The sequence below is a fragment of the Microcebus murinus genome, chromosome 18 (genome assembly GCF_040939455.1).
Source record: "Microcebus murinus isolate Inina chromosome 18, M.murinus_Inina_mat1.0, whole genome shotgun sequence".
In the NCBI taxonomy this organism is placed as follows: domain Eukaryota; kingdom Metazoa; phylum Chordata; class Mammalia; order Primates; family Cheirogaleidae; genus Microcebus; species Microcebus murinus.
Window position 1 is genome coordinate 30,557,610 of NC_134121.1, and position 23,279 is coordinate 30,580,888.

The window sequence follows — 23,279 nt, forward strand, 5'->3', positions numbered from 1 at the left end:
GAATAAAGACCAGTTATTTTGTGGAATGTCCCTTAATTTGGAGTTGTCTAATGTTTCCTCAAGATTAGGTATAAGTTATGCTTTTTTGGCAAAAACACCACAGAAGTGATATTATGTTCTTCTCGGTGAATCCTGTTAGGAGGCACATGGTGTCAATTTGTCCCATTGCTGGTGATGTTAACTTTGTCCATGGACACAAAGTTTTGCATCGTACATTTTCATTTAAAATAATATTATAAAATATCTCATGTCTTTCAAAATTCTTAGAAAAATCATTCCAGTGTCTATTAAATATTCCATTTATGAATGTGCCATACTTTGTTAACTTATCATATTTCTGTTTCATGTATCACTGCATTAGTAAGAACTTCCAGAATAATACCATATAACAAAGGAGTTAGTAGATGTTTTATTGCACTCCTGATTTTAACAGAAATATTTTTAGTCTATTAACATTAAATATTTGATTGGCTGTTGGTTTGAAATAAGTTTTTCATAATGTTAGGAAAATACTCTCTGTAACTGTGATTAAAGTTCAACAGCCATCAGAGAAAAGTCATGGAAAGTTAAAAAAAAAAAAAAATCAATAGCCAGCAAGCACCTGTAATCCCAACTGCTCAGGGGGGGGCTGAGAAGGGAGGATCGCTTTAGCCTACGAATTTGAGGCCAGCCTGGGCAGAATAGCGAGACCCTTTCTCTAAAAAAATTAATTTAATTAAATTCAAGAGCCAACAGATAGCTGGTTGTTCGATTAATTAATTCATTTATGACCATAAACCCATAACTGCCCACCTGCCACCCCAAAATATACGCATGTTATATATATGAGTGTTTGAGCTGTATTACTTGACTATGCTTTTTCTCTCGCCCTCTGGAAATTGTCTCTTGTTTATTTCTCTGGAACTTGCCATTCAGAAACTGCTCCCTCAGCTCCTCTCCTCCTCAGAATAAATCTATTTCATCAGCAATTTCAAGTTCTACTCTCTCCACTCTAGGCTTTGCCTAGCTGCCGACCTTGGCTGAGGGGTGAGAGGAGAGGGCGGGGTAGTGACCTTTATCCACCTGGGCACGGATGTAGGTTGTCATCATTTCTCTGGGAAATGCTAAGTGGTCAAGGGCACTCTGTCAGTTCAAGTTCTCCAAGAAGCAGATGCTGGGCTCAAGTCAGGAATACAAGGAGTTTATCAAGGAAGCGGTAATACTTGCAAAAGATAAAGGGCAGGGTGGAGGGAGCAGAATCTGACAGGGACAGCCTCAAACTATGATGCAGATCTGACAGTCTGGGCTAACCCACGCGGCGATCTGGAGCAAAGGCTGCACATTAAAGGAGTGTTGCATAGGACAGAAATGGCCAGGCCTTCGTACCCCTGCTGTGCTCTGTCATTGACTGGGGCTACCCAGGAAAAGCATAGCTCAAATGCTGCATCCTGAAGATGTTGTAACTAGAGGCTGTCAGTTAACTGTACTCCCTGCAGCTAAAAAGTTCTTTCTCGGGCCAGGCGCTGTGGCTCACGCCTGTAATCCTAGCTCTTGGGAGGCCGAGGCGGGCGGATTGCTCAAGGTCAGGAGTTCAAAACCAGCCTGAGCAAGAGCGAGACCCCGTCTCTACTATAAATAGAAAGAAATTAATTGGCCAACTGATATATATATAAAAAATTAGCCGGGCATGGTGGCGCATGCCTGTAGTCCCAGCTACCCGGGAGGCTGAGGCAGAAGGATCACTCGAGCCCAGGAGTTTGAGGTTGCTGTGAGCTAGGCTGACGCCACGGCACTCACTCTAGCCTGGGCAACAAAGTGAGACTCTGTCTCAAAAAAAAAAAAAAAAAAGTTCTTTCTCGAATGGAGATCTGGGTAGCTCACCACCATGGCTGGTATAGGTATTTTCTGTGTGGCAGGTACCTAACTGCCCACTCCCTCCCAAGGCTACTGTGTGGGTTCTTTGGAGGCCCTGGTGGAGCTTCATCACAACTCAGTTCCCAGAAAAAAGAAAGAAAGAAACCAAAACATCCCCCATTCCCTGAAAAACCCCTCAATTCTCAGTCTTGGGAGATCTAGTTCCAGCTTCACTTGTTCCGCCTCTGCCCCCATCTGCCCCAGCCTTAGTGGAGACCCACAGCCTCTTGCTGTTGGGGCACCTTCAGCCAGGGGGTTGGCTCTCTTGGGCAGGCGGCTGCCTTCTGTAGGCCGCCTCCTGTGGACTCTTGGGAAATACTCACATCCTTGTCCTGAAATGCAGGGAAATGCAGGCTGCTCCCCCCGACCCTGTCTCTGCCTCTCCATCTCTCTCCTGTTCATTCTTCCCTTGCTCAGACAGGCGCAGGCGGTAGATCAGGCATGCCGCCTAAGCAGATGTCCACCTGGAATACCAAAATGCCACTTGCCCCTTCTTGCAGGCACCCCCTCCCCCACACGCAATCTCTAAGAGATCCTCTAAGCATCTCCCATTTTACCTGGCTTGCTATGGGGAAGAAAGGGACTCACTCTCCACCATAAATGCTGCACTTTCCACCAGGTCCTCAGCTCTCCTGTCCCATGATACTCATGAGTCCACAGATGTGCTCTCTTGAGGGAGCGACAAAGGGGTAGGAGTTCCAGAACATACTTCAGGATTATACATACCCTAGGTACAAACTTATATGAAATCCTTCTTTATGTATATTGTAGCAGGAAAAAAAGAATGAAAACTAGAGGCAGCATATATAAATAGACCAAAGGGATAAGATTGAGGATCATAGCTTCTTAAGACTTTCAGGAACAAATAGATAAGCAAAGGTAGTTAATCACAGTAGTGGACATTAGTAATTTGCCTCTCAAGCATTTATTATTTCTTTTCCAAGTCACAGCTAGGGTTATTATATACAGCTGCACAGGTTGTGCACTGCACAACTCCAAGGCATGCTAATCACATTGCAGACTGTGTAAAAGGTGATCCTCAGAACTGTGCAGTGCACAGTCTGTACAACACTCACAGCAGACTTGGCCACAGTCCTAATTTTCCTTTGTGATCCACTGCTCACCCTCTCACAGTCAACACAATCTGATAGGACACCACATCTGGCCCTAGGGTTAGAGCATATGAGCAGGCCTAATGAATCCCATTCCCCTGACTCTGTGTCAATGATGGGCACATGAACTATTAAATAAAACTAGTCCAATCAGTGGATTATAAGTGCCTTGATGGGAATGTACAGCCTTATGACATAATTTCCAAATGAAAATGCTGATGTTTTTACACAAATGGTACCTAATGAAGACAGCAACTCTCAATGAAATGGGTTAAAATTAAGGACTTATGTTTTTTCCAAGCAGTGATGATGGCATCTTCGCTTCACTTACTTAACTGAGCCACTCTTATCCGGTCTCTCTTGTGCGCAGTTGACATCATTGAAATCAGGCTACAAAGGGTCTAGTAAATATGGTCTTAGACGAAAAGTTTTTCTCTGATCAAAATGGAGACTGAACCACAAGCACTGCCATACTCCCTTAGTAAACCAGTCAAGGCTAGAACAAAATAGGCCAGCACGTGTTGGGAGGGAGTGTGTTCCCATCACTTCAGGTGACCAGATCCAGACTGAGAGATTGCTTCTAAAACAGGTAGTCAAGGGGATTGAAATGTCCGCTGGGGGGTTGGACCATTACATTGCCAACGTGATGCCTTCAATGTAGGCTTTTAAAATAGTAAAGATATTCAAACATATGCACACAAACAGAAACATGATATTCTAAGAATTAAATAGATTGTGCTATGGGTTTGCCTCCAAATTTTTTTGGAAGCACAAGAGTGTGAAGATGCTTTCCTTTGCAGGGAAACTAAATTGTGATGGCTGTATGTCAAGATTATGAACCAGATTCTTGGGTGGTTTTCTTCACAAATTTGTTGAGATAGTCTATTTCTTTGTGCATTCTGTTATTTTTATGTCACTAATTTAAAATTTTAAGAAGCCTTCTCCCATATATTTTCCCCATATAGCTATCTAAAAAGCACATACACAACACTGTGACTAATTTTTTTTTGTCATTTATGTCTTTCACTTCACCAGTTTATCTGCAGATTTACGGTTCATTGACTTTCCTAGTTTGAAAATTAATGCTAAATCAATACTTTGTATAAATTTATTATGATTTTACTGTAAATTATTTTGCAATAGATTGTTTGACTGATGTGGTGTAAAACTCTATTGTATATAAATGAAAACATTAAGCAAGTGGAAGGCGTAAAAATCAGCTAGCACCCTGATATAGCAGCTTTTGAGTGAGAAACTATATAGCATTTTTATGTAGCATATGGGAAAACTGTGCAGCATGGGAGTTTTTTAGCATTAATTCTACAGTTGTACTAAATCTAACATGTCAGTCTCTATCTACAATGCAGCCAGATTTAAAGTGCTAAGTTTTCACTGCTGCACTGAATGCTGAATTATCTAACATGGTGGTGTTCGAGGAAGCCTAAATTCATAAAGCAAGTCTAGGCTATTTAGCATCTCTACATGAAAATCATCTTAACTGCTGGGTATTCCAAAATGTAGTTTGCTTTCAAATTCAGGAGTCTTTCCAAAGTTGCTCTAATGTTTTGAGCAATCTATCATCTTTTAAATAGAAGAAAATTTCTATCAATAAAATGTAAGGAAAAGATTTTTTTTTTTAATTCTGATCATCACATCTTCAGGGCTTATCTTTTATGTCTTACCTATGTCTCTGCTTTTGACAAATCATAAGCAGAAACCGCACAACTGACTTACATAAGGAAGAAATTGTACATAATAACCATCATATTTTTTTTCTTTTTTCTTGCTCCCATTGAAGACAGAAGCCATGGTATTTTTAAAGGCATATATATCGTAAGCGTACAGCTCAATGAATTTTCACAAACTGAACATATCCATAGAATCCTCAACCAGATCAAGACACGGAATATTTCTAGCTCTCCAGATGCCCCCTCATACTTGCTTCTAGTCATTAGCCGCTCCCCCCAGATAACCACTATCCTGACTTCTAATCGATAGATTAGTTTGCCTGCTTTTATACTGTATATAAATGGAATAATACATTAGGACTTTTGAGAATGATTTCTTCCACTCCATTTAGGTTTGTGAAATGTAGCCATGCTTTTGCATGTAGTTTGCTCCTTCCTGTTGTTGTATATCATTCCATTGCTTAAATGTACCACAATTTATCTATTCTCCTGTTGATAAGCATTTGGATATTTTGTAGATTTGGGCTATTACAAAAACAGTGTTGCTATGAATAGTCTAGAGCATGTCTTTTAGTGAATATAGTATGAATTTTTGTTGAGTATATATTAAAGTGCTATTTTCATTTTATAGTGATATGGTTAAAACATCTACTCCCATCTAATATGTGTGCAGGATCTTTTTTCTAGTCATGATGTTAGGACAGCAGGCTACAGTTTTCCTGGTACAAGATGGATATGACATTTCAAAACACCCTAGTAAGACATTTGGAACATATTTAGATATTTATACATTTCAAACCTTAACTCAGCAGTGTAAGAAATTATTTTTATATAATGGCACTTAATTTCTGTTTTGAGCTCCTATTCTGCCTGATGGCAGAAACTTAATTTCAGTGACTACAGAACGCCCCTCCTGCCTTTCCTGCGCTGCACCTAAGTTCCAGCAACGACCATGATCTTGGGGCCTCTAGTTGCTATCTGTTCAGGCCATCATTCCTGCCTGGAGACTGCCAGGTACTGGAGAACTTTTCTGGTCCTAGCTGCAGACCTCTTCAGGCCTGCTGGCCCCTTTGTTGGAGTAGGGTGAGCATGCAGCCTCTGGGCTCTTTCTTAGGCCTCTTGTCTGCACACTCCATGTACACACTCCTGTACACCCTTCCTTTGTGCCCATACTCTGCTGGGCCCACAGACACTCTGTTAGTCCAGAGTGCAGTAAGTAATTGGATCTCCATCTGTTCTTCCAAATCAGTATTGATGGCATGAACTCTATACCACGAATCTTCTAGGCCTTGGATATTTGAAACTCAAAAGCCCAGGTTCTTATAACCCAAAAGCTTTTCACCTGTATCATCCTTTGTTTGAGGCAATAAATGCTGTTGACTCCAGGGGGATGGTGGAGTAGATGGACGGGAATATGGTTCTACCACTTAAATATATGTTTCCTTTTGTTACTTTTTTCAATTCCTTTCATAACTTCTTAATTTAAAAAACAAACAAAAAAACTTCAACAGTACTACTTCCAGTTTACCACGCTTACAACTAGATTTACATCACATTGAATCTGGTGTTGACTTTGGTAAAATTGATAACTCCTTGTTGTTTCTAAAATAGTTGCACATTTCCGGAGAAAAGAAAATTCAATAATTGCAAAGAACTACTAGCTACCATTTATTAAGCACATAGTTTATGCCAGGTACATTGCTGTCAACACTATATGCATTTTCTTATTTAATTTTTACAGCAACCCTATGAAGGAGGGTATTATTTCCTCATTTTATATAGGAGAAAACTGAGGCCCACATAGGTGAACTAACTCATTCAAGGTCATCGAGCTAGGATTTGAACCCACACAACCAAGAACTAGCATTGAATCAAGAGTCAATGCAAATAACCACCATGTCACAGGACCTCAATGCAGTGAAAGAATAGGATCTGGCAGCTTTGTTATTACTTTATCCATTAAAACATTAAAATCCAGGAAGAAGTGCCCTTTCAGACAAAAAAAAACCAACAAAACCTGATAGCTCCTTAGTACTGCTTTCTGAATCTTGGTTCCCACAGATAATATGAACTAGGATCTACTGTGTAAATAGCAGAGTGAATTGATTGAACTATTTGTTATAATTTCTAAGGTCAATTTGCAAGATATAAAATTATATTCAAGCAAGCAGTCATTGAAAAATGTTTGCAGAAGGCTTATGAACTAAAGTTGATAAAAAATGTTAAACAATATGTGAATATACGCACATATACACCACCACCCCACATAACAGACAATCCGAACTGCTATAGTGCTTGAGCAAATATCTTTAATGAAATTTAAGTTTAGTTAATGCCTTCAAAAATAAAAGCAGCTGGTTGTTTTAATATTATCAATGAGAATGCTGTAATCTAAAAGCTTTCTTATTGATGGAATTAAAAGTCATTTTTATTTCACTACTTTAAACTTTGGCTCTGAAATAAGGGAACAAACCTCACAGTTTTACATTTTGCTTCCTATTAACTAAAGGAATACATGCCCATAACAAAACTTTCAAACCTTATAGAAATACATGACATAGAAAATAAAAGTTCCCTATAAAATTATCTCCCCAGAGATTATCATTATCAATAATCTAGTATATATTTCTTCAGATTTTTTTTCTGTCCACATATGAGGTCAGCCTCTATCTGTGGGCATAGTTTTAAAAAGCACAATAGCTAGGACTGCAAACTAGTACAACCTCTGTGGAATGTAATATGGAGATACCTCAAAAAGATACAAGTAGAACTACCATTTGATCCAGCAATCCCATTACTGGGCATCTACCCAAAGGAAAAAAAGACATTCTATAAAAAAGACATCTGCACTAGAATGTTTATAGCAACACAATTCACAATTGCAAAGATGTGGAAACAACCCAAGTGCCCATCAATACACGAATGGATTAATAAAATGTGTATATATACCGTGGAGTTCTACTCAGCCACAAAAAACAATGGTGATCTAGCACCTCTTGTATTTTCCTGGATAGAGCTGGAGCCCATTCTACTAAGTGAAGTATCACAAGAATGGAAAAACAAGCACCACATGTACTCACCATCGAATTGGTATTAACTGATCAACACTTACATGGCACATATAGTAATAACATTCACTGGGTGTCAGGCAGGTGGGGGGGGGGAGAAGAGGGGTATATACACACCTAACAGGTTCAGTGTGTGCCGTCTGGGGGATGGACACGCTTGAAGCTCCGACTCCAGTGGGGCAAAGGCAATATACATAATCTAAACATTTGTACCCCCGTAACATGCTGAAATTTAAAAAAATTAAAATAAAAAACACAATACCAACTCCAAAAGCCTTGGAGAGCAATGGAGATATTTATTACAGCTTTGAGAAAATGAATAACATGAAAATTACATTGCATGTCATAATAAAACTTCCAAAATGCCCATTTTTTTCTCCATCTTACAAAACTGCACTTTCTTTCTCTGTCTTCCTCCAACTCATAGCTACCTTGTCTCAAACCTACTTCCTCTCCTGTATCTTTTCTTTTAAGCTTCTGTATTCACAAGTGAAGCAGTCTATAGGTATTTCCAGTTTTCAGCCTAAGTGACCCCATAGTTGGATAATTAGTCAAGTAAATAAAGGATGCTTCCTCCTTAGAAAGGTGGGGAAGGCAGGAGCAGCAATAAAAACACTTACAATTTAACATTTCTTTCTTTTTCACATATGGGTGGTTGTATCTATTGTATAGCATTTTGATTACCACAAATGAGATTATATTCTATGTTCTTCTTTGTAACTTGCTTTTTTCATTTAGTAGATAGACACCTGTCAATGTCAGTATAAACAGATCAGGATTGGCCGGGCGCGGTGGCTCACACCTGTAATCCTAGCACTCTGGATGGCCGAGGTGGGTGGACTATATGAGCTCAGGAGTTCGAGACCACCCTGAGCAAGAGTGAGAACCCGTCTCTACTAAAAATAGAAAGAAATTACTTGGACAGCTAAAAATATATAGAAAAAATTGGCCGGGCATGGTGGCATATACCTGTAGTCCCAGCTACTCCAGAGGCTGAGGCAGGAGGATTGCCTGAGCCCAGGAGTTTGAGGTTGCTGTGAGCTAGGCTGATGCCATGACACTCCAGCCTGGGCAACAAGGTGAGACTCCGTCTCAAAAAAAAAAAAAAAAAAAAGATCAGAATCATTTTTTATAATTGCAAAGCATTTCATTACATGGATGTTTCACAATTAATTAGCTAACCCCCTATTGTTAGACATTTAGTTATTTCTAAAGTTTTGCTATTTTCTGTAATGCTGCAATGCATATTCTTGAATAAGTAAAGTAAAAGCTATCTCGTCCAACCCTATTGGGACCAGTAGTTGGTTGATCAGTCAATTCAAGCTAGCAATCATAAAAATTAATACAACATGTTTCAAAAGTTTTATATTAACTTAAAACACATAAATGTGTTTTTATTCTCCAATCTTTTGACAAAGGGTCAGGGTCTTTTATTTTGAGAATGAGTTCACTTATTATAGTTCCACATCATGTTTCTTGCATAAACCATGCCCAGAATACATGGTTTGTAATTTCCCATTTCAGTTGCTTTTAAGTGTAGCATTCAGTGGGCTGTGGGCATCTGTCAGTATACTTTAGAGAGGGAATTACAGTGTTGGTTATTCTGGTGAATTGGTTAGATGAATTCCTAGGAGTTAAATTACTACAGCAAAGGGTATATAAAGTTATAAAAGTTATATAGCTATTTCCAAATAGCTCTCCAAAACTGTTCTACTAATTTATACTTCAAAAATATTGCATGAAGCCTGCCTTTTTTATTTTTCAAATAGGGTCTCTCTCTGTTGCCTGGGCTAGAGTGCAGTGGTGTCATCAAAGCTCATTGCAACCTCAAACTCCTGGGCTCAAGCGATCCTCCTGACTCAGCCTCCCAAGTAGCTGGGACTACAGGTGTGTACCACCAAGCCCGGGTAATTTTTCTTAGTTTTTGTAGAGATGGGGTCTTGTTATGTTGCTCAGGTTTGAAGCCTTTTTTTCATAAAGGCATTAATACCATTCACAAGGGTGGAGCCCTCATAACCTAATCACATCTGAAAGGCCCCACTTCCCAATACCATCCCACAGGTCTTAGGTTATAACCTGAATTTTGGAGGACACAATCATTCAAACCATAGCAACATCATTAGCCATCAGGGAAATCCAAATCCAAATCACAATAAGATACCACATCACACTTACTAGGATAGCTATAATAAAAAAGAAAGATAATGACACAAGTGTTGGAGAGAATGTGGAGAAACTACAACACTCATGCATTGCTGGTGAGAATGTAAAATGCTTCAGAATGTAGTTGTAACCACTTTGGAAAACAGCTGGTCCTTAAGTCTACACACAGAGTTACAATATGACCCAGCAATTCCACTCTTAGGCATAGTCCCAAGTCCACACAAAAACCTGTACATGAATGTACATAGCAGCATTCTTCATAATAGCCAAAAAGTGAAGACAACTCAAATGTCCATGATGAATGGATAGACCAAATGTGTTACAGTCATGCAGTGGAATATTATTGATCCGTAAAAGGAATGAAGTACTGATACATGCTACAACATAGATGAACCCTGAAAGTAATTTGTTACTTGAAAAAAGCCAGCCACAAAAGACCACACATTGTGTGATTCCATTTACATGAAATGTCCAGAATAGGCAAATCCTATTCTGGCAGAAAGTAGATTAGAGGCTAGCTAGGGCTGGGTGATGGAGGAAATGGGGCGTGACAGCTAATAAATATGGGGTTTCTTTTTGGAGTGAGGAAAATGTTCTAAAATTGATTGTGGCGATGGTTGCAGAACTCTGTAAATATACTAAAACCTGAATGATATACTTTAAATTGGTGAATTGTATGGTATGCGACTTAAACTTCAGTAAAGCTGTTGTATTTTAAAAATTACTATGTGTCTGCCAATCTTCTAGATTCTGCAAATACAGTAGTTGTCATATATGTCTTCTATTTACCCTTCCAGATCCACCCTTCATCTTTCTCCAGTCTGCCCTCTGCCCTTAGAGGCCGACCTTAGAGACCACATTGAAAGGGTTCTTATGCCTTGGTGGGGTCTGGCCAACCGGGAGCCCAGGCAGGAGACCAGAGTGAGAAGGAAGGTAGAATCAGGGTATTTATTCTTCTGGATCCCTCACTGAGAGGTCGTCTTGGGCTGGCTGTGTCTCTCTAGTGTAGGTCACTGCTCTTCCAAAGAAGCTGATTTTACATGCTGTCTCTGTTAGGTTCAACTAACCACTATAACTATTCCCCTTGCCATTTTGGGTCTAAAGATGGTAACGTCACAGCTGCTACCCAGCTCTAGGATGCTGCACTAGTCTTTGTGGTTCCCCTACACTAACACCTTTGTAAATAACCCCTTATTAAATAAATAACCACTTTGGAAATTAACCAGATAATTGAGCAATAAAAAGTAATGAAGTACTGATACATGCCAAAATGTGGGTTAACCTTGAAAACATTTGCCTGTGTGAAAGAAGCCAGTCAGAAAAGACCCACAGCATATCATGGATGATTCCATCTGTATAAATTGTCCTGGAATTATTCTGATTGGACCATCTTTTTCTGTTAAGACCCTCAATAAACTAGGCAAAGCCTCTGCCATCTTAGAGCTTTCATTCCAATGGTCAAAGAAAAGAAATAAATTAATAAGAATGTCCCAGGCAGAAGTGCACTGGGAACAGAAGTGCAAAGGTGCTGTTCCAGGCAGAAGCTTGTCATGTTTGTTGTGTAGAAGGGCCAGTGTGGCGAATGTGGAATGACTCAGTGGGAGTAACAAGAGATGAGAGCAGAGTGGTGGGCAGGGCAGATCATATAAAATTATATGCATACTATTAAAGCTTTTTACTTGTCTGGTGTATTTGACTAAAATGGACAAAATTTATAAATAAGATAGAACTTTTAGTGTTTGTAATATAATCTGTTATTTGCATTCTTCTCTTTAAAATCCCATGCTTTTTATTACAGGATTGCCAAGTACATTCAGGAAAAGAAAAAGCTTAATTTCTGGCTCACAAAATATAAACAAATTTAGATGATCAAATATATAGCCATGTCTTGAACTTACATATATCATTAAGAAAGACAAATCAGAACATGAGATTCATGATATACTTTCTTTCCCACCACCTATGGCCTTAAAGGAGAGATCTTTTCCATCCAGTGCTTTAGGTTTTGTTTTGCTTTAGAAAAAGAGGGGTTTTTATCTTAATTTTGATTTTTAATTATTTTGGGTACATAATAGTTGTATATATAGGGTATATATGATCTTTTGATACAGGCATAAACTATGTATTAATCAAATCAGAGTAGCTGGGGTATCCATCACCTCCTGCATTTCTTTTCTCTATGTTAGGAACATTCCAGTTCCACTCTCTTAGTTATTTTGAAGTACACCCTAACTTATTGTTGACGATAGTCACTTTGTTGTGCTATCAAATACTGTTCATCCTATCTAACTACCTGACTATATTTTTGTACCCATTACCCATCCCCACTTTATCCTCCCCTCCCCACTACCCTTCTCAGTCTCTGGTAACCATCATTCTACTCTGTCTCTGTGAGATCAGATGTTTTAATATTAAGCTCCCACATATGAATGAGAACATGAGAGATTTGTAAGAGTTTATTTTTTAAGGAAAAGAAACTCCTTTGAAAAAGCAGAAATGTGCAACTGGCCAATTTATGCGGCGTCTAATCAAGCAAATCATCCTGTGATGATGGTGTATTGAAGTTAAAGAAAATTTGCCTGTAAAACAAATATTGCCATATACATACTGATTTTTTTTTACATCTACATTTTATATTTTCATCATAGTTTCTCCCTAATAAAATCTTTGTGGGTGTTTATAGGACTCCTCTGGAAAATCTGCAAGCAACCTGATAGCTTTATATTTATATGAAAGCCAAAGAACAAACTAGGAATAGATCAGGGATGTGGAAAAGAGCAAGGGTTGTACCCAAAGAAATCAGTTGAGAATCTAATCAGCTTTAAGTATAAATGAAGCACAATTAACATTTTTATAGAGCAAAAATTCATAAAAATAAACATTCTGATTGTTTCTTCCTACATCTTACAAATGCTATCACTAAACCCATTTAAGATTGAATATAAGTTTTATAATGCCATGGATGAAGATTTTAAATAGAGACTTGCCAGGATGAGAATCAGAATTTTCCAGCATAAATTCACTGACAAGGGATTGCTGTGCAATTTTTTTAAAGCCCAGTACACACTTTATTTACTCTAAAGAATAGGGCGTGTAGAGTCATAACTTTTTGAACCTTAATTTTTCCATCTGTAAAAATATATTAGTTTTGACTTAAGAGTCTAATTCCTAACATCAAATGTTTATGCACTGTTTCTGACTGATTAGAGCGCCCTCATGTGTGTCTCTGTTGTAATGTTTTAGATATGTGAAAATGATAGTATTATTGATCTCAGCAGCAATACAATTAATGATGTCTTTATTTTCCTGTTTATGATAGCTTCAATAATCAATCAATAAATGCTAAAGAGTGTGAACTACAGTTCACTGTCAAACTTTTTATGTGCCAAATTTTATTCTAAAGTAACTAAGTTATTGTTTTGATTTAAATTGTAATTTTATGACATAAAGAGTTTTTTCTCTTAAAACTTCTAAGATAGGTTTTTCATTATAAAATCATTTTAACCAGGCATGGTGGCTCACTGCTGTAATCCCAGCACTTCGGGAGGCTGAGGTGGGAGGATTGCTTGAGGCTGGGAGTTTGAGACCAGGTTGGCAACACAGCAAGACTGTCTCTACAAGAATTTTTAAAAATTAGCAGCGTGTGGTGGTGTGTGTCTATAGTTCCAGCTACTCGGGAGGCTGAGGTGTGACAGCTGCTTGAGCCCAAGAGTTTGAGGTTGCAGTGAGTTATGATCTCACCAATGCACTCATGCCTAGGCAACAGGGTGAAACCCTGTCTCTAAAAAAAAAATTCTAAATTAAAAATAAAAATGTTATTTTATTATCATTCTTAAAAGGAATTAAGTTGTTAATTATGATACATGATAGCTTGAGTTTTTTCAAACAAAAAGTTACTTGTCTAAATCATAGTAATTTCTTCCTACTCAAAAAGACTACGTTGCAGGGAGCCCAAAGAGAATCTCATTTTTTGAAAAGCTGAATAAAAAATAAAAATCTCATCAATCCAATCGTATTTTAAAGAACATTCATCCAACAAATATTTACTGAGCCCCTACTATGTGCCAGGATTGAAATGTCAAGTTGAAGGAACCCATAGCTACTAAAGTAAAGCAAAAAAGTATTGGGTTTTTATCCTTCTGTAAAATGACCTAGTAATAACTGCCTCACTCAAGAGAGTTGCTGTAAAGATCCAATAACGTGACATATGTAACCACATTTTTTAAAGAGTGAAATGTTATTAAAATGTTTACATGAGAAACCTTGGCAATTCCAAGCACGTATTTTAGAGATTGCTTTGTGTGTGGAAAATCCTTGAATGAGAGGCTCTCGCGATTTTTTTTAATTAAAAATTTTCTTCAAATTTTTCACAACAGGAGAGAAAATGAGAAGACAGGATTATGTCACCTAAGAAACATCTGAGCTACTCTCCTCTTCATTGCCTCTCACCTTCTTTCTTTTAGCAAAGCATGGCATGGATTGGTTGGAGACAACACTGTTAGGCCAGGATGTCAGACTGGCTACAGTGGGCTAGCCAGAATGGAACAATGATTCTATCCTGGCAGAAGCCAGAGTTTTCACCTTCTAAAATTCCTTGAAGGGCTGGGCGAGGTGGTTCACGCCTGTAATCCTAGCACTCTGGGAGGCCGAGGCGAGCGGATCGCTCAAGGTCAGGAGTTCAAAACCAGCCTGAGCAAGAGCGAGATTCCCGTCTCTACTAAAAATAGAAAGAAATTAATTGGCCAACTAAAAATATGTAAAAAAAATTAGCCGGGCATGGTGGCACATGCCGGTAGTCCCAGCTACTCGGGAGGCTGAGGCAATAGGATTGCTTGAGCCCAGGAGTTTGAGGTTGCTGTGAGCTAGACTGATGCCATGGCACTCTAGCCAGGGCAACAGAGTAAGACTCTGTCTCAAAAAAAACAAAACAAAACAAAAAACCCCAGCTGTTTAAGGAGTATAATGGCTCCCACCTGTAATGCCAGCACTTTGGGAGGCCCTGGTGGGAGGATGGCATGAGGTAGAGGTTAGAGACCACCCTTGAGCAACACAGTGAGACATTCTCTACAAAAATTTTTTTAAATTAGCCAGGCTTGGTGGTACTCGCCTGTAGTCCCAGCTACTTGGGAGGCAAAAGGGTAGTTTGAAGCCAGGAGTTCTGGGGCTGCAGTGAGCTATATCAAGCCACTGCACTCCAGCCTTGGTGACAGAGAAAGACTCTGTCCATTAAAAAAAAAAAAAAAAAAGTATAATGAATCCTCATGTACCCATCATCCAGCTTTAACTACTATAAACATATAGGCAACTGCAAGTTGGTTAAAACATAGCATAAGAGTGGGTAGTATAAGAGAAGCAAACAGAACTTCTGAAATGAAAATTGTAATATTTGAAAGTACAAAATCAATGGAAAGACTAAACACCTGAATAGGACCAATGAAGAATTAGTGACCTAGAAGACAGTCCCAAAGATCTTACCAAGATTGCACAGAGACAAAGAAATGGAAAGCATGAAAGAAAGATTATGGGTCATAGATGATAAAGTGCACAGGTCAAATGTACATCAGGAACATGGCCATAAACCATCAGGAGTTTGACAGAGAAAATGGAGTGGGGAAGAAGTCATATTTGAAAGGTTATGACTGAGAATTTTCAAGGATTAATGAGACCCAAGTTTTTAGTTTGAAGAAACTCAAAGAATCCCAATCCAGATAAATAATAAATCCACATCAAGACACATTATAGCGAAACTACAGAAGACCAAAGAGAAAGATCTTAAAACAGCGAGAGAAAAATACAGCTTACCTACAAAGGACCAGTGAAAATGACAGCAGGTTTCTCAATAGCAGCAGAGGAAGCCAGAAGATAGTGGGATAACATCTTTAAAGTCTGAGAGGAAAATAATTGTCAAACTAGAATTATGTCCTAGCAAAACTATCTTTCAAGAAAGATCTTGAAACAATGTTATTTTTTTCAATCACTGGACGATGGAAGATACCAGCAGTTAGGGAATCAAATACCCTGTATAGGTAATTCTTGAGGTTTCTCATGAGAAATTCCGAGACACTGGAGTTTGCAGAAGTTGTGAAAATTTATAGGCAAGAACACAAAAAGACTAAGGAAACAATGGTTCTAACCGCAATTGCCACCAACCCACCTCAACTTTTAATCTCAGGAGCAGTTTGCTTACACCACAGGTATATGGTTCAGTTTTGCAGATCTCAGGGGAAGGAACACGTCTGCTTAATTTCCTCATGGCTACCACCCCCCAAAAGGCTTTTTTAGACCTCTTAGCTCCTAGGAGGAGTGGTTAATATGATTGATCAGAGTCCAAGGCGTTCATTGGGCCTTATTTAACTTCTTCCTGATGCAGGCATCTCTTTTCTGTCTCTTACAGGGGCCTTCTATGCAGACTGTATCATGTTAGTTTCAGGAAGAAGAGAGAAAAAGTTCAATGTTAACAGAGCTCCGCAGTGGGACTTATTAGATTCTCATCCCTTATATATGCCTCCCTATAGCTCCCCTAATCTGGAATGTCAAAGAGAGGAGGGGACCCAAGCATTCCTTGGTCCCTGGATTAATACCACAATAATACCTTGGTTCCTCCTCTGTGTCTTCTAATGCAGATGTTCATCCTTACCCCAAGGTATTGAAGACTACTGGAGGCTGTCTCTACGGAAAGTACATGAGGTTTCTCTGGCTCTTCCAAACATGTGAAAAATAACTAATCTTCTCTAGGCTCAGTTTCCCTATCCCCAAAGGGAAGAAAAATACTAAATTCACAGGGAATTGAAAGTTAAACATCTTGATGAAATCACATAGCTCTTTAAAGAGGCCAAATGTTTATTGTATTAGAACAGAAACAGAACAAATTGCAAAAACTAAAACTGGACTCAGATACACACTGAATTTGATATATGATAAAACTAGTATTCCAGATCAGTGGAATAAAGATGGCTTACTCAATAAATATAATGAGACAACTGGTTAGACATTTAAAAAAAAAAAAGCTGAATCATTACTTTATGCCAAAATAAACTACATATGTATCAAAAATCAAAGATAAAATATGAAACCATAGAAGTACTAAGGGAAACATGGATGAATATTTTATAATCTTGGAGTGGAATAGGCCTTTTAAAGCATGTGTTACCAAATTCAGAAGCTAAAAAAAATTTTTTTGTTAATAAATTTGGCTACATTAAAAATTAAAGATTTAAAATTTAAAAAAATAGAATGCTGTCAAATGGCAAGAGCAAAAAAATTTTTTAAAAAATTAAAGATTTAGACCTTTTTAAAAAACATAAAACTATAAAACAGCAACTCAAAATACTATTAAAAACTAAAAAAAAAAAAGCTATAAAAAAAAGAAGAGACATACCATGTTCTTGAATAGGAAGAATTAATATCATAAAGGTGCTAATTCCTCCCAAATTAATATATAAATGCTACTCCAATCAAAATACATTGATTCTTAAATTTTTTATTTTTATTTATTTATTTTTGAGACAAATTCTTGTTCTGTTGCCCAGGCTAGCGTGCTGTGGCTAAAGTGTAATGGTGAAAATTAGATAAATTATTAATAAAACAAAATATGCTTAGAACAATTTATGGCACATAGTGAATACTCAATAGATGTTAACTATTATCATTATCATTACCATCATTTGAAATTCAACATTTCTGTTTGTTTCAAGTCAGGGAGTAGTTTCCTCCATCTTCTCAGTCCAATGTATTGCCAGGAAACAAGTTTAGATCTGAAAGTCGTGTCAAATTACAGATAAACAGAGAAAGGAAACACACTATAGGCAAAGGGAACAGTGAAAGTATGGCATGAAAATGGGAATTCATGACAGGTTCAGAGTAAGAGAAGCAGTGCCATTTGGCTGGAGGTATTTGCTACATGTTGGCATCACCTGGGACCAATTAGAAATGCAGAATCTTGGGCCCACCCCAGACTTACTGAATTAGAATCTGCATTTTAACAAGATCCACAGGTTATTGGAGTTACTCACATGCACAAGAAAGTTTGAGAAGCACTGCTGTAAAGGAAGAGAAAGAGATAAAATCAGAGGTCCATGAGACTCCTCTGCTGTTTTAAATTTTTGTGTCCTTTGTGGTCAATGAGCACAACTAGTCTGCATAATCTCTAGTGTATGTTATATAAAGACTCTGATAAATTTAATACAGGTAGTATGTCCACATCTTAAAAAGCTCCCAGTGATTATTATAAACATCGTTTATAACTATAATGTAAACAAAAACCAGTTATCTGAACTTTGTGGTAGTATAGATTAATAGGAATTGGTATCAACAGGAGAACAGATACACGATGTGGCATACAATGGACAGTCCTCAGCAATGAAAAGAAACAACTATTTACACAATAGTATGAATGAATCTCAAACAATATGAATGAATGAACAGTATGAATGAATTGCAAAAATATTATGCTGAGTGAAAGAAGCCCGGCACAAGAGTACAAAGTCCTATAATAGAACTAAATCTATGGTGAAAAAAATCAAAACAGTGATTGTCTCTGGCAAGGGTTTAATACTTATTTCGTATTTTTACAATTCTTATACTTTCAAGAACAACTCTGTATTTACTCTAGGATGTTAAATTAAAATGCACAATTTATAGACAAGAAAGCAAAGCTATTCAGATGACATGATCTTGTATCTAGAAAATCCTAAGGAATTCACAAAAAATTTATAATCATGTACCCCATAAATATGTACAATATGTACAATTATGTGTCAATTTTAAAAGTATCATGTAGTACATGTATAGAAACATCATACTGTATCCCATAAATAAGTACAATTATTATGTGTCAATTAAAAATTTAAAAATTATATTAGAACTAATAAGGACAGTAATGTTGCAGGATCAACAAACAAAAGCTGATCATATTTCCATACACTGGCAATGAACAATTCAACAATGAAATTAGGAAAATAATTCCATTTGCAGTAGGATCAAAAGAATAAAACACTTAGGAATAAACTTAACAGAAGTAGTATAAGACTTGTGCATTGAAAACTACAAAACATTGCTGAAAGAAATTAAAGAAGACCTAAATAAATGGAAAGATATTCCATGTTTATGGACCAGAAGACTTAATATTATTATTATGGAAATAATCTCCAAACTGAACTACAGATTCAAAGTAATCCTATCAAAATCCCAGTTTCATTTCTTGCAGAAATTGTCAAGGTGATCCTATAATCATATAAAAATGCAAGAGAACATAGGGCAACCACCTTTAAAAGTTTTTAAAAAGTAAAAAAAAAAAGTACAACTAATATGCTAAGATAGGAGAGAAAAATGAAATCATATAAAATGTTCAATGAAAACCACAAAAGGCAGAAAAATAGGGAAAGAAATGCAAGGGACCCAAAATAGCCAAAATAATCTTGAAAAAGAAGAGCAAAGATGAAGGACTGATACTTCCTGATTTCAAAACATATCATAAAGCTACAGCAATCAAGACAATGTAGAACTGGTATAAGAACATATGTATAGATCAATGGAATAGACTTGAAGCCCAGAAATATACCCTTATATTTATGGTCAACATATTTGTGACAAAGATGCCAAGAAAATTCAATGGGAAAGATCCCTCTTCCCTGTGTGTAGAGGAAAAAAGAAAGAAAGAAAATTCAACGAGTGGTGGGACAACTAAATTGCAAAAAAAAATTAATTTGGACTGCTACTTCATACTATATATAAAAATTAACTCAAAATGGATCTCAGACTTAAATGTAAGAATTAAAACTGTAAAACTCTTGGGAAAAACATAAAAGTCAATTTTCTTGATCTTGGGTTAGAGAATAGTTTCTTAGATATTACATCAAAAGCTCAAGCAACCAAAGAAAAAAAAATAAACTGGATTTCAGAAGAAAATTAAAAATTTTAGTGCTTCAAAAAATGCCATCAAGAAAGTGAATAGACAACCCACAGAATGGGATTAAATATTTGCAAATCACATATCTGACATGGGACTTGTATTCAGAATATATTTTAACAACTCTTGCAACCCAATAAGACAAAACGCACAATTTTTAAAAAAGCATCTGAAAAGACATTTCTCCAAAGAGGATATACAAATGGTCAATAAGCACATGAAAAGATGCTCAATGTCATTAGCCATCAGGGAAATTGCAAATCAAAATCAAAATGAGATACCACTTCATACCCACTAGAATGGCAGTAATAAGAAAGACAGATAATAACAAGTGTTAACAAGAATGTGGAGAAATTGGAACCTTCATACACTGCAGTTGGGAATGCCAAATGGTGCAGCCACATTGGAAAACAGTCTGTCAGTTCCTCAAAAGCTTAAGTTACCATACAACCCAGCAATTTCATTCCTAGGTATATACTCAAGACAAATGAAAAAAAAATATGTCCACAAAAAAAAGCGTGTACATGGGCCAGGCACAATGGCTCACGTCTGTAATCCTAGCACTCTGGAAGGCTGAGGCGGGTGGATGGTTTGAGCTCAGGAATTCGAGACCAGCCTGAGCAAGAGCGAGACCCTATCTCTACTAAAAAAATAGAAAGAAATCAGCTAGACAACTAAAAATATCTAAAAATATTTAGACAACTAAAAAATATCTATATAAAAAATTAGCCGGGCATGGTGGCGCATGCCTGTAGTCCCAGCTACTCGGGAGGCTGAGGCAGAAGGATTGCTTGAGCCCAGGAGTTTGAGGTTGCTATGAGCTAGACTGACACCACAATGGCACTCTAGCCAGGGCAATAGAGTGAGAGTCTGGCTCAAAAAAACAAAAACTCATACATGAATATCCATATCACTACTGTTTGTAATAATCAACAAACAAGAAACAACCCAAATGTCCATCATCTGGTGAACGAATAAACAACATGTGGTATGTCCATACAATGGAGTAGTATTCTGTCATAAAAAGGAATGAAGTGCTGATACATGCTTCAACATGGATAAACCTTGAAAACATTATGCTAAGGGAAAGAAGCCAGTCACAAAGGCCACATATTTATGATTCCATTTATATGAAATGTCTGGAATAGGTAGAAAGTAGATTAATGGTTGCCAGTGTCTGGGGGAATGAGGGATTGGGAAATGACTGCTAATGGGCATGGGGTTTCTTTTTGGAGTGCAAAAAGTGTTCTAAATGGTTAACGATGGTCACACAACTCTGTGTGTATACTAAAACCCATTGAATTATATACTTTTAAAGGGTGAATTTTATGCTATGTGAATAATAAAGCCTCTATTAAAAAATACACTTGGGGTTTGTTGTCTGGTACACAGAGGTGACTTTCAGATTTGTGCTAGTGGCAGAGGGGGAAAACAACTGCAAGTGCAATAACTGCTGCTACAGAAACACCAGCAGCTTCTAATTTTATACTGTCCTATTTTTTGCTGTGCGTTTTGTAGCTTTCGATAATGCTATACTAGAGGCCAAAACAAAAATGCCTTTTATATTCTATTATAACAGCTAAACTGGGAAATAAACTCACCAATTGCTTTTTAAAAAAGGAAATGAGCTAAAAGCAACATAGATGTAAGTGGAGCTTAAATAAACCTTTGCTCAGTAAGATGAATGTTTCACGGGAGAGGGAGAGTTTGGTAGTAAAAATAGTTTAAAGTGTTACATTATTTTAAAAAGCATTTTGTTTCATTTACTGTAGATGGCCAAACATCATTTCAAAACATATGGTAAATCTGTTGGATAGTAAAAAGAAATGACATCTTGTTTCTATTTTCCTATTCCTTCCAGTTCATCTCTTTATTGTAAATCATTTCCATTGTGGGAGGATATTAAATTTAAATCAAACTGAGGGGAAAAAGCAGTAGTTACGTTCATAAATTCATGTTTCTTAGTACTGCTGCCTCTTACAGGCATTTTATGAAGAATACTATGGCCTGAGTAAGTTAATATTTTTTAAGATTTTTCAAATTGGTCTATTTTTCCTGCATCTAAACAAACTGGGAGTTTCTTTTCTTTCTTTTTTTTTTAGGGACAGGGCAGGAGTTTCTTGAGCAAACAGCTTTTTATAGGTGAAGAAATCTATTTACAAAGAGAACAAAAGATTTATGTAATTATAAATATTTTATTTTATTTTTTGAGACAGAGTCACACTCTATTGCCCGGGATAGAGTGTCGTGATGTCAGCCTCGCTCACAGCAACCTCAAACTCCTGGGCTCAAGCAATTCTCCTGCCTCAGCTTCCTGAGTAGCTGGGACTACAGGCATGCACCACCATGCCGGGCTAATTTTTTAAATATTTTTAGTTGGCCAATTAATTTCTTTCTATTTTTAGTAGAGATGGGGTCTCGCTCTTGCTCAGGCTGGTCTCGAACGCCTGAGCTCGAACGATCCACCCGCCTCGGCCTCCCAGAGTGCTAGGATTACAGGCATGAGCCACCATGCCCAACCTAATTATAAATATTTTAAATAAATTTTAATACTCTTTCAAAAGAAAATATCTGGAACCAGTAAAGAAGCATTTGAGGAATGGTATTCAGTTTGATTTGCAAAGATAAATAATTAACATGTATAGTGCTTACCATGTCCTTAGACTGTTCTAAATGCTTTACATGAGAGAGTGTGTATGTACATTCATATGCATATGTGCATATGAATGTTTGTGTGTGTGTGTCTTCCTCACAATTATGTAAATAAATAAAAATTCTTATGCCAGGTGTGGTAGCTTATGCCTACTGTGTTTCCCCGAAAATAAAACCTACCCATAAAATAAGCCCTAGCAGGATCTCTAAGCATTTGCGCAATATAAGCCCTACCCTGAAAATAAGACCTAGTGATGGGCGTGGCTACGCAACGTATCTGCACAACCCATGCATTTCGTCACAGAGTGGTAAAGAAGACCAGCAGCCCTTCTCATCTGCCCCATGAGAGCTCTATTGCTCGACATGAGAGATTGGGGCCAATGGTTCTAAAGGAAATAGAGTTGCAAGAAATTCAGGATGGAATTTGGGGTTTGGAGAGTTATGATGATGTTCCAGAAGAAGACAACTTAACTATATTTGAATAATTGTAGATTGTTGTGCCATACTTAAAAAGAAAACACATCCCCTGAAAATAAGCCCTAGGGTGTCTTCTTGAGGAAAAATAAATATAAGACCCTGTCTTATTTTTGGGGAAACATGGTATAATCCTAGCACTCTGGAAGGCTGAGACAGGAGAATCGCTTGAGTTCAGAAGTTTGAGACCAGCCTGAGCAAGAGCAAGATCCTGTCTCTACTAAAAATAGAAAAATTAGCTGGGGGTCATGGCACATGCCTATAGTCCCAGCTACTTGGGAGGCTGAGGCAGGAGGATTGCGTGAGCCCAGGAGTTTGATGC